The sequence below is a fragment of the Nerophis lumbriciformis genome, linkage group LG09 (genome assembly GCF_033978685.3).
Source record: "Nerophis lumbriciformis linkage group LG09, RoL_Nlum_v2.1, whole genome shotgun sequence".
NCBI classification, from domain to species: domain Eukaryota; kingdom Metazoa; phylum Chordata; class Actinopteri; order Syngnathiformes; family Syngnathidae; genus Nerophis; species Nerophis lumbriciformis.
This window is the reverse complement of record NC_084556.2, coordinates 39,485,001-39,495,000: the sequence shown is the minus strand read 5'-3', so window position 1 is coordinate 39,495,000 and position 10,000 is coordinate 39,485,001.

Here is a 10,000-nt window from a genome sequence, read left to right as displayed (position 1 = left end):
CGGAATTATTAAAAGGCTATCGATGCTGTCATCTAGCAAAGCTGAATTTGACCAAGCAACCCCCCCGTACCAAAAAGCACTTGATGAAAGCGGATACAATTTCACCCTCACCTATGAACCCACGCCAGGAAACCAACCAAAAAAGAACAGAAAACGAAACAACATCATCTGGTACAACCCCCCATACAGCAAAAACGTCTCAACTAACATTGGCCACAAATTCCTCACTCTGATTGACAAACACTTCCCCAAAGGCAACACCCTAAGAAAAGTATTCAACAAGAACAACATTAAATTGAGCTACAGCTGTATGAACAATATACGACAAATTATCTCAAACCACAACAAGACAATTGCAAATGAGCCGTCGGCCCCCGAACAGAGCGACTCCAAAACCAACAAAGGCTGCAACTGTCGCAAGAAACCTGATTGCCCTCTCAACGGGGGGTGCTTACAAACATCAGTTGTTTACCAATCTAAGGTAACACGCAAGGACATTAACACATCCGACACATATGTAGGATTAACCGAGGGAGAGTTTAAAACCAGATGGAACAATCACAAGGCTTCTTTCAGGAACCAAAACCTGCGAAATACCACAGAACTCAGCAAACACATTTGGGACCTCAAAGACAATAATGTTGAATATTCAATAACATGGCAAATTCTTGCATCCAGCACACCTTACAATAGTGGTAATAAAAGATGCAACCTATGCTTGAAAGAGAAACTGTTTATTATATACCGTCCAGACCTGTCATCCCTCAACAAGCGCAGCGAAATTGTATCAGCATGCCGCCACAGAAGGAAACACCTCCCACATGAGCCAATCACCACGCCCCTACGCCAGCCTGTACCCACCCACTCTGTGCCTTATATAAACCATGGTATGTGAATGCTTCCATTAAAATCTCCTGATGATTGAGGGAACCCCTCATGAAACAGGCCTGTAGAGATGAAGTAGTCTTGTGATTTTTTCCCACACATACATATATTGCGCTCTACCACGGTATCGAGCACTATTTTTTGGATAACCTTATTAAGACATATATATATATATATATATATATATATATATATATATATAAATTAGGGCTTTGAATCTTTGGGTGTCTTACGGTTCAATTCAACACAATTCTCGATTCAAAAACTATTTTTCCCCGATTCAAAACGATTCTCTATTCATTCAATACATAGGATTTCAGCAGGATCTACCCCAGTCTGCTGACATGCAAGCAGAGTAGTATATTTTTGTAAAAAGATTTTATAATTGTAAAAGACAATGTTTTATCAACTGATTGTAATAATGTAAATTTGTTTTAACTATTAAATGAACCAAAAATATGACTTATTTTATCTTTGTGAAAATATTGGACACAGTGTTTGGAGGTAATCCTCCTTCTATATATATATACCAGTTCCATTGGCAGCAAAACAGGCCCAGAGCGTAATACTACCACCAAAGGCCTCACCTTTTCTCCTCCAAACATATTGCTGGGTATTGTGGCCAAACAGCTAAATTTTTGTTTCATCTGACCACAAAACTTTCCTCCAGAAGGTCTTATCTCTGTCCATGTGATGTCAGATGAAACACAAATTGAGCTGTTTTGCCCTTCCCTTTATGTGTGTAATGAATCCAAAAATGACTAAGGATGCACACAACAGCTGTGAAAAAACAAAACGCACATAAAGGTGTGGAGAGGAAAAACAGTTCACACTACACAGCAGTGTAGAGAAGCGTGAGTGGAGCCAAAGCAGAGGAGATGATCATGACTGGAAGGGTAAACCATTAGCAATCTACTGGCGCCGAGTGAATGCAATGGAGAGCTTAACTAGTTAGGAGGAAATGGGAATCAGGTGCGCGCAAAGGTGGCTCCGCCCCCTGACCCAGAAACCAGGCACTGCAAGAAAAAGCAGACAGGCGGCAGCTTAGCTGCCAGATCATGACACTCGCCTTTTTAAAACACTTCCAGGCAGTGAATTGTTTTTGTTTTTATTGTAATGTAGTGTGATCCCTTGTTGCCTTATGACTGACCCTTATTGCGTCATGTTTGAAATAGGGACGAGTATGAAAAGTCCTAATAAGCTATATAACATTTGTTTCAAATGTGCTATTTAGTGTCAAACTATTTACGTTTTAGACACATTATAAATATGTTATTTGGTTAACTTAAGATTTACAGCTGAGATAGGCTCCAGCACCCCCGCAACCCCAGAAGAGACAAGCGGTAGAAAATGGATGGATGGATGGTTGACAACAAAAACATCTGCGTAAAAATGTCTCCTATACAGCTTTATCTAAAACCTTTATAGGTTTGCTCTATTTTGTTTTATGCACAGGTGATCATCACATATTGTTTTTATCATTTCTTGACTCTGCTAAAATTCTGCAAAAATGGGATTTTAAGCCTGAATTCAGATATAATTTCATTAGACATCAATATAATCTAGTTTTTACTAACACAGTGTTAAGAGAATATATGTATAAAGTCATTAACATCAATTCATCAAAGATCTTTATACGTGCTGAAAATGCTTTTTTTCTAATATCTTTTAAAAGAAAGATTTTCAAAAAACATGCTTTAAGTGCAGTGCAATGTCCAAGACATTTCATTGAAGCCAACAACACTGCAGCTCTGTAGCACAACCTGCAGATTTCATGACCACATCATTCTCAGCCGTGTTTATTAGCACCAAACAGCAAATATTAGGATTGTAAAATGAGATGTTAACACGGAAACATACCGAGTGTACTTACCTCAAGTCCCATCCTGCTATATACTGATTGGTGGATTGCTGCAGGGACGGTTGTCCTTCTGGAAGGTTCTCCTCTCTCCACAGAGGAATGCTGTAGCTCTGATAGAGTGACCATCGGGTTCTAGGTCACCTACCTGACTAGACTAAGATGAAAGCAGCAATTTACAGAGACATCCTGGATGAAAACCAACGCTTCCCATCCAATGAGATGAAGCTTGAGAGGTGCTGCAAAGAGGAATGGGCGAAACTGCCCAAAGACAAGTGTGCCAAGCTTGTGGCATCGTATTTGAAAGGCTGTAATTGCTGCCAAAAGTGCATCAAAAAAGCAAAGGCTGTGAATACTTATGTGCATGTAATTTGTTGTTTTTATTTTTTAATAAATTTGTTAAACATTTTTTTAGAAAACCCTTTTCACATTGTCATTATGAGGTATTATGTGAAGAATTCTGAGGACAAAAATGAATGTTTTCCATTTTGGAATAAAGCTGTAACATAACAAAATGTGGTAAACGTTTTTAATTAAGCAAAGTTGTTGTTTGGATATTCAACAAATACAATTTAAATTAAAGCTGCAAGCAGCGATTGACGGGACCGAGGTTTTTGTTTCATGTGTCTCTGACATTCCTACTGGGAATTACAGGCAGTTTTGTCTGAGCAAGGTGCGGCCATCTTGAGACGGCAGCAGCAGCGCAGCGGTTCTTTGAGGGCTCATAAAATCTAAACCGGAGCAGTAAATAAAACTCTTTCATCAACTTTTAATCAGAAGGGTTCAATCTCTCTCCTGTGCTAATTTGAAGCTGACACGACAAATGCGCTCAGAGGAGATAATGTTCGAAAAAAGGTGACTGTTTTTACTCAACTTTCGTTTTGAAGGGGGAATTGCAAACTTTCTGTTGATTTTTGCTGGGGGTTGTCAGTGAATGAAATCTAGGTCTAAGTGAGACCTACATAGAGGTTTTTGTTTCATGTCTCTACGACATTCCTACTGGGAGTTACAGGCAGTTTTGTCTGTGTTTTCTTCCTAGGGGGCGCTAGAATATTTGTGAAAGAATGGGCCGCTCTCAGTGATTTCCAGCGTGAAACTGTCATAGGATGCCACCTGTGCAACAAATCCAGTTGTGAAATTTCCTCGCTCTTAAATATTTCAAAGTCAACTGCTTTAATATAAGAAAATGGAAGAGTTTGGGAACAACAGCAACTAAGCCACAAAGTGGTAGGCCACGTAAACTGACAGAGACGGTCAGCGGATGCAGTGGTGTAAAGCACGTTGCCACTGCACTCTAGAGCAGTGGCGACGTGTTCTCTGCAGTGACGAATCACGCTTTTCCATCTGGCAATCGGATGGATGAGTCTTGGTTTGGAGCTTGCCAGGAACGCGGTACATTTCGGACTGCATTGTGCCGAGTGGGAAATTTGGTGGAGGAGGAATTATGGTGTGGGGTTGTTTTTCAGGAGTTGGGCTAAAGAAAGGAACTTTGAATGCTCCAGAATACCAAAACATTTTGGACAATTCCATGCTCTCAACCTTGTAGGAACAGTTTGGCGCAGGCCCCTTCCTCTTCCAACATGACTGTGCACCAGTGCACAAAGCAAGGTCCATAAGGACATGGATGACAGAGTTTGGTGTGGATGAACTTGACTGGCCTGCACAGAGTCCTGACCTGAACCCGATAGAACACCTTTGGGATGAATTAGAACGGAGACTGAGAGCCAGGCCTTCTCCACCAACATCAGTGTGTGACCTCACCAATGCGCTTTTGGAAGAATGGTCGAAAATTCCTATAAAGACACTCCGCAACCTTGTGGACAGCCTTCCCAGAAGAGTTGAAGCTGTAATAGCTGCAAAATGTGGACCGACATCCTATGGGTTAGGAATGGGATGGCACTTCAAGTTCATATGTGAGTCAAGGCAGGTGGCCAAATACTTTTGGCAATAGTTCCTGTGTGTATAAGTCAGTGTGTACATTGACCTTTCCACGATGATGTCGTCGAAAAAGAAGATGTTCCAAGTTTGATGTTGACTAATTGGACTTAGCTTATCGATAACAGCAAGGAGAGGAAGGATGAGATAAAAATGTTCCTGTTCATGCCAGCATACCCTTTTATATGCCAAAACATTCCCTTTTAAAACATTTGATCGGAAAATGAAGGCGTGTGGGGGTTCGAACCTGCACAAGACGCGAGGAGGAAGTGTATTTCAACAAGTGATACATATAAGGACGAGCAACGTCAGGAGAGCGCGCAGAGAAAACATGCTTTACCCTGCGGCTAACCTTGAGTCTGCCTCCAGGTTATAAATGGCCGAATCAGAGCGACGGCACAGAGCGCCATGCAGATGTTACAAAGCTCCTTTTCAGGGGCCGCACACCACACTTCATGTAACACATAATAAACCATTTGAGGGATGAAACTCACTCATATTTCCCATTAAAACAGTATTGACACAAATGTAAGACGACCATGACCATAAGATGATCCTCATAAAGACCTAGTTTTGAACCCAGAAGTAGCAAGACCCCTTGTGATTCCACTAAATTAGTGATGATTTTTCAAAATTCACAACATTCTTACTTGTCTCTTTACAGCCAGATGGGGGCGCTGTTCTGCCAGTTCTTCCCAACTGTCCCATTAGTTTATTTAAAATTGTGTGCCATATGCTAGTGGCCCCGCCTCTACCCACAGAGACAACGATAGTTTAGTTCAGTGTCAGTTTATGTGGAACATGCATACGACGCATCACATATTTCCAGTTGTTTCATTACAGCACGTCCGAAAAGGAGTAGGAAGAAGCAGAGCTTATTTAATCCTACCCGTTTTCATACCATAGCAATTTTATCCAATTTCCTAGTTCTCTGTAATAGAACAGTGAACAAATAAATAATAAATAAATAATACACCATAGTAAGCAAACAAATATTAAATACATAAATAATCTTTGTCTCAATAAAAAAAAAAGGGTTAAAGATGTTCATCATAATTCTTGTTATGTGTACTTTATGAACACTTGTAGTTTGAACAGTCTCTTAAACTGAATCATATTGGTGCTTTCTTTGATTTCTTTGCTTAATCCATTTCATAATGTAATTCCACATACTGATATATTAAAGGTCTTAAGTGTTGTACGAGCATACAAATGTTTTAAATTAGATTTTCCTTCAAGGTTATATTTCTCCTCTTTTGTTGAGAAGAATTGTTGTACATAGTGGATGATCGCTAAACAAGTTATGGGCTCATATTTGCCAAACTTTCAGCACATTTCAGAAATGGGCTAAGGAATAAGTGATTACATTTCGAGATGATCGGGGTCATTTTTGTTACATTCCCTTATTGGTGTTTCTCAAATGGTGGGTCTGGAACCCATGAGGGGTCACAGGATGGTCGTGAGTGGCAAGGGAGATTTTCCTAGTAAGTATTTATGTAAGAATACAAGCAAAGTGTGCTCAATTGGATCAACAGGCTCAATTTTTTTTACCTAGTAGAAGAGGTACGTACACAGGAATATGTTTGCTGAGCTAACAGAGGCTGAGTCATGAAAGTTTGTGACAGGAATGAAAGGAAAAATGAAGGAGTTGTCAGCTGCAAGGCAAACAAGTGACGATAACCAGAATAAAAAGACCCAGAAGTTTGACAAAGCATACATAGCCTTTGCCGTTCTACTACCCTTTACAACATCTTATGTCTATAACATGGTTTTTTCTACTGTTGCTGCAATCAAAACAAAGTGCAGATTCTATCTTGACATTGAGCAGGAGTTAAGAGTAGCAATATATGAGGTTTGAAGCCTGGACTTGAAAAGATGTGAAGTGCAAAAAGGGCCCACTGCAGCCATTAAATACGACTATGAAGTTCCCAATCCCATTGCAATTCAGAGGGTCGCCGTAGAACATTTTTGTACCCCAGGAGGCTCATGGCAGAAATGAATTACAGCTAAATTAGTTCAGCTCATGTTATTCTATTCTGTGTTATGTGTTTTATGTTGCACGATTGCGCCAAGTAAAATTCCTAGTTTGTGAACCCGTTCTCAAACAACGGCAATAAAAACTCTTCTGATTCTGATTCTGATTCTGATTGAGAAGCATTTTACGTTACCGCGTTCCCGCCTCCACCCACAGAGAATAACAGACAAAAGGCTTCATTCTTTCATTCCACCATAATTAACTCAAAACGTTATGTTTTTTTTTTGTCAAACTTTCAGGAAATTTCAGAAATGGGATGAGTTCTAAAACTGTGCCAGAAAATACTAGGAATCAACCCAATGACATCTGTCAATCAACCGCTTTGGTACAATCCTAATATTATCATTAATAAAAATGTGGTTAAATGGACAACATGGAAAGACAGAGGTATTACTAAACCTCATCATATTATTAATACAAACTCTTTTAAACCGTTCAATGATTTAGTTGATCAATATAGTGTACCCAAAAATCATTTTTTACATTTTATCTCTTTAAAACACGCTGTAAATAAATGCATATCCTCTGAAAGTATGTCCTTAAATAGCTATTAACTGGAAGATGCACTTTTTAATCAAGATACAATTAAGAAATTAATTAAACTATTTTATGGAATAATAAATGAACACCACACTAGAAATGCAAATGATGCATGTTTTCTGAAATGGATGATGGACTTAAACATTTTAGATGAAAGAGACATATCATGGAATGATATTTGGAAAAATGCCAATAAGCCCTTTAGAAGCATTAAAGATAAGCTGACTCAATTTAAGATATTGAATAGATTGTATTTGACATCTTCTCAGCTGTTTAAAATTGGTGTAGTAGATAGCAAGTTATGTATGAAGTGTCGGGCAGCTGAGGGAACTCTTGTTCATTCATTGTGGGAATGTCAGAGAATAAAAGAGTTATGGTTGAAAACAACAAAAGAAGCAATCACATTCCTTAATATAAACATCACAATGACACTGCTAACTTATATTCTTGGGGATCTACATCAATTTAGTAACGTGTCATCAAAGAGTAAAAATGCTTTTCTTTCAATATGCATCATAACAAAAAGGGTAATATTTAAAAAATGGATAGCTGTTGATAGTCCAACTCATACTGACTGGTACACACAAGCTATGGAGATGATATCAGTAGAACAAACTGCATTTAGTTTAGATAATAATGAGTCATATATTGGAATATGGGATCCATTATTTAAATTGGTTTCAACTAATAAATGAACCAAAATATGACTTATTATATCTTTGTGGAAAATGTTGGACGCGGTGTGTTGTCGGGCTTATGGGATGTGATGCAAGTGTAAGCCACTGTGACACACTATTGTTCATTTCTAACTTTTTTATTATTTTTGATTAATGTTTTTAATGATGATATCAATGAGGTTTTTTTTAATCACTGCTATCTTGAAATTGTCACTAATATTGATGCTGTTATCGTTAATGTTCATTTTTGTTTCACTACATTTGGATTTGTGTTTCCTCAATTGCTCTCAATTGCTCTGTTTATTGTTGTTCTTAATGTTGCTGGGACGAGTTTGGTTTTGGAATTGGATTGCATTGTTGTGGTGTTGTTGTGTATTGTTTTGTTGATTGATTAATAAATTCATTAAAAAAAAAGAAAAGAAAAAAATAAAGAAAAGAAATGGGATGAGTAACAGGGCATTTTGGGGCTGATCCAGATCACCTTCTGGATTAAGGACTTTTTACTATTGGTGGATAGGGTCTGGAGAGGTATGTGCTCGCCGAGTGCTTGTCTACAAAACCCAAAACCAGTTGACATGTTGTGTAATTCGTAAATAAAAACAGAATACAATGATTTGCAAATCTATTTCAACCTATATTACATTTGAATAGACTGCAAAGACAAGAAATTTAACGTTCGAACTAGTAAACTTTGTTATTTTTTGCAAATATTAGCTCATTTGGAATTTGATGCCTGCAACATGTTTCAAAAAATCTGGCAAAAGTGGCAAAAAAACTGATAAAGTTGAGGAATGCTCATCAAACACTTATTTGGAAAATCCAACAGGTGAACAGGCTAATTGGGAACAGGTGGGTGCCATGATTGGGTAAAAAAGCAGCTTCCATGAAATGCTCAGTCATTCACAAACAAGGATGGGGCGAGGGTCACCCCTCTGTCAACAAATGCGTGAGCAAATTGTTGAACAGTTTAAGAAAAACCTTTCTCAACCAGCTATTGCAAGGAATTGAGGGATTTCACCATCTACGGTCCGTAATATCATCAAAGGGTTCTGAGAATCTGGAGAAATCACTGCAGGCGGTACTGAATCAACAAGCGACATCGGTGTGCAAAGGATATCACCACATGGGCTCAGGAACACTTCAGAAAACCACTGTCAGTAACTACAGTTGGACGTTACATCTGTAAGTGCAAGTTAAAACTCTACTATGCAACACCCAGAAATGCCGCCGGTTTCGCTGGGCCCGAGCTCATCTAAGATGGACTGATGCAAAGTGTAAAAGTGCTCTGTGGTCTGACGAATCCACATTTCAAATTGTTTTTGGAAACTGTGGACGTCGTGTCCTTTGAAGAACCATCCGGACTGTTCTAGGCGCAAAGTTCAAAAGCCAGCATCTGTGATGGTATGGGGGTGAATTAGTGCCAAAGGCATGGGTAACTTACACATCTGTGAAGGCACCATTAATTCTGAAAGGTACATGCAGGTTCTGGAGCAACATACTGTATGTTGCCATCCAAGCAACATCATTTTCATGAACGCCCCTGCTTATTTCAGCAAGACAATGCCAAGCTACATTCTGCACAGACAAACAAGCTACATTCTGCACAGACAAACAGCGTGGCTTTGTAGTAAAAGAGTGCGGGTTCTAGACTGGCCTGCTTGTAGTCCAGACCTGTCTCCCATTGAAAATGTGTGGCGCATTACGAAGCCTAAAATACGACAACGGAGACCCCGGACTGTTGAATAACTTAAGCTGTACATCAAGCAAGAATGGGAAAGAATGTCACTTGAAAAGCTTCAAAAATGGGTCTCCTCAGTTCCCAAACGTTTACTGAGTGTTGTTAAAAGGAAAGGCCATGTTTGGAAATGCCCCTGTGCCTATTTTTTTTGCAATGTGTGCTGCCATTAAATTCTAAGTTAATGATTATTTGCAAAATTTGCAAAAAAATCTATCAGTTTGAACATTAAATATCTTGTCTTTGCAGTCAATTCAATTGAATATAAGTTGAAAAGTATTTGCAAATCATTGTATTCTGTTTTTATTTACAAATTACACACCGTGCTAACTTCA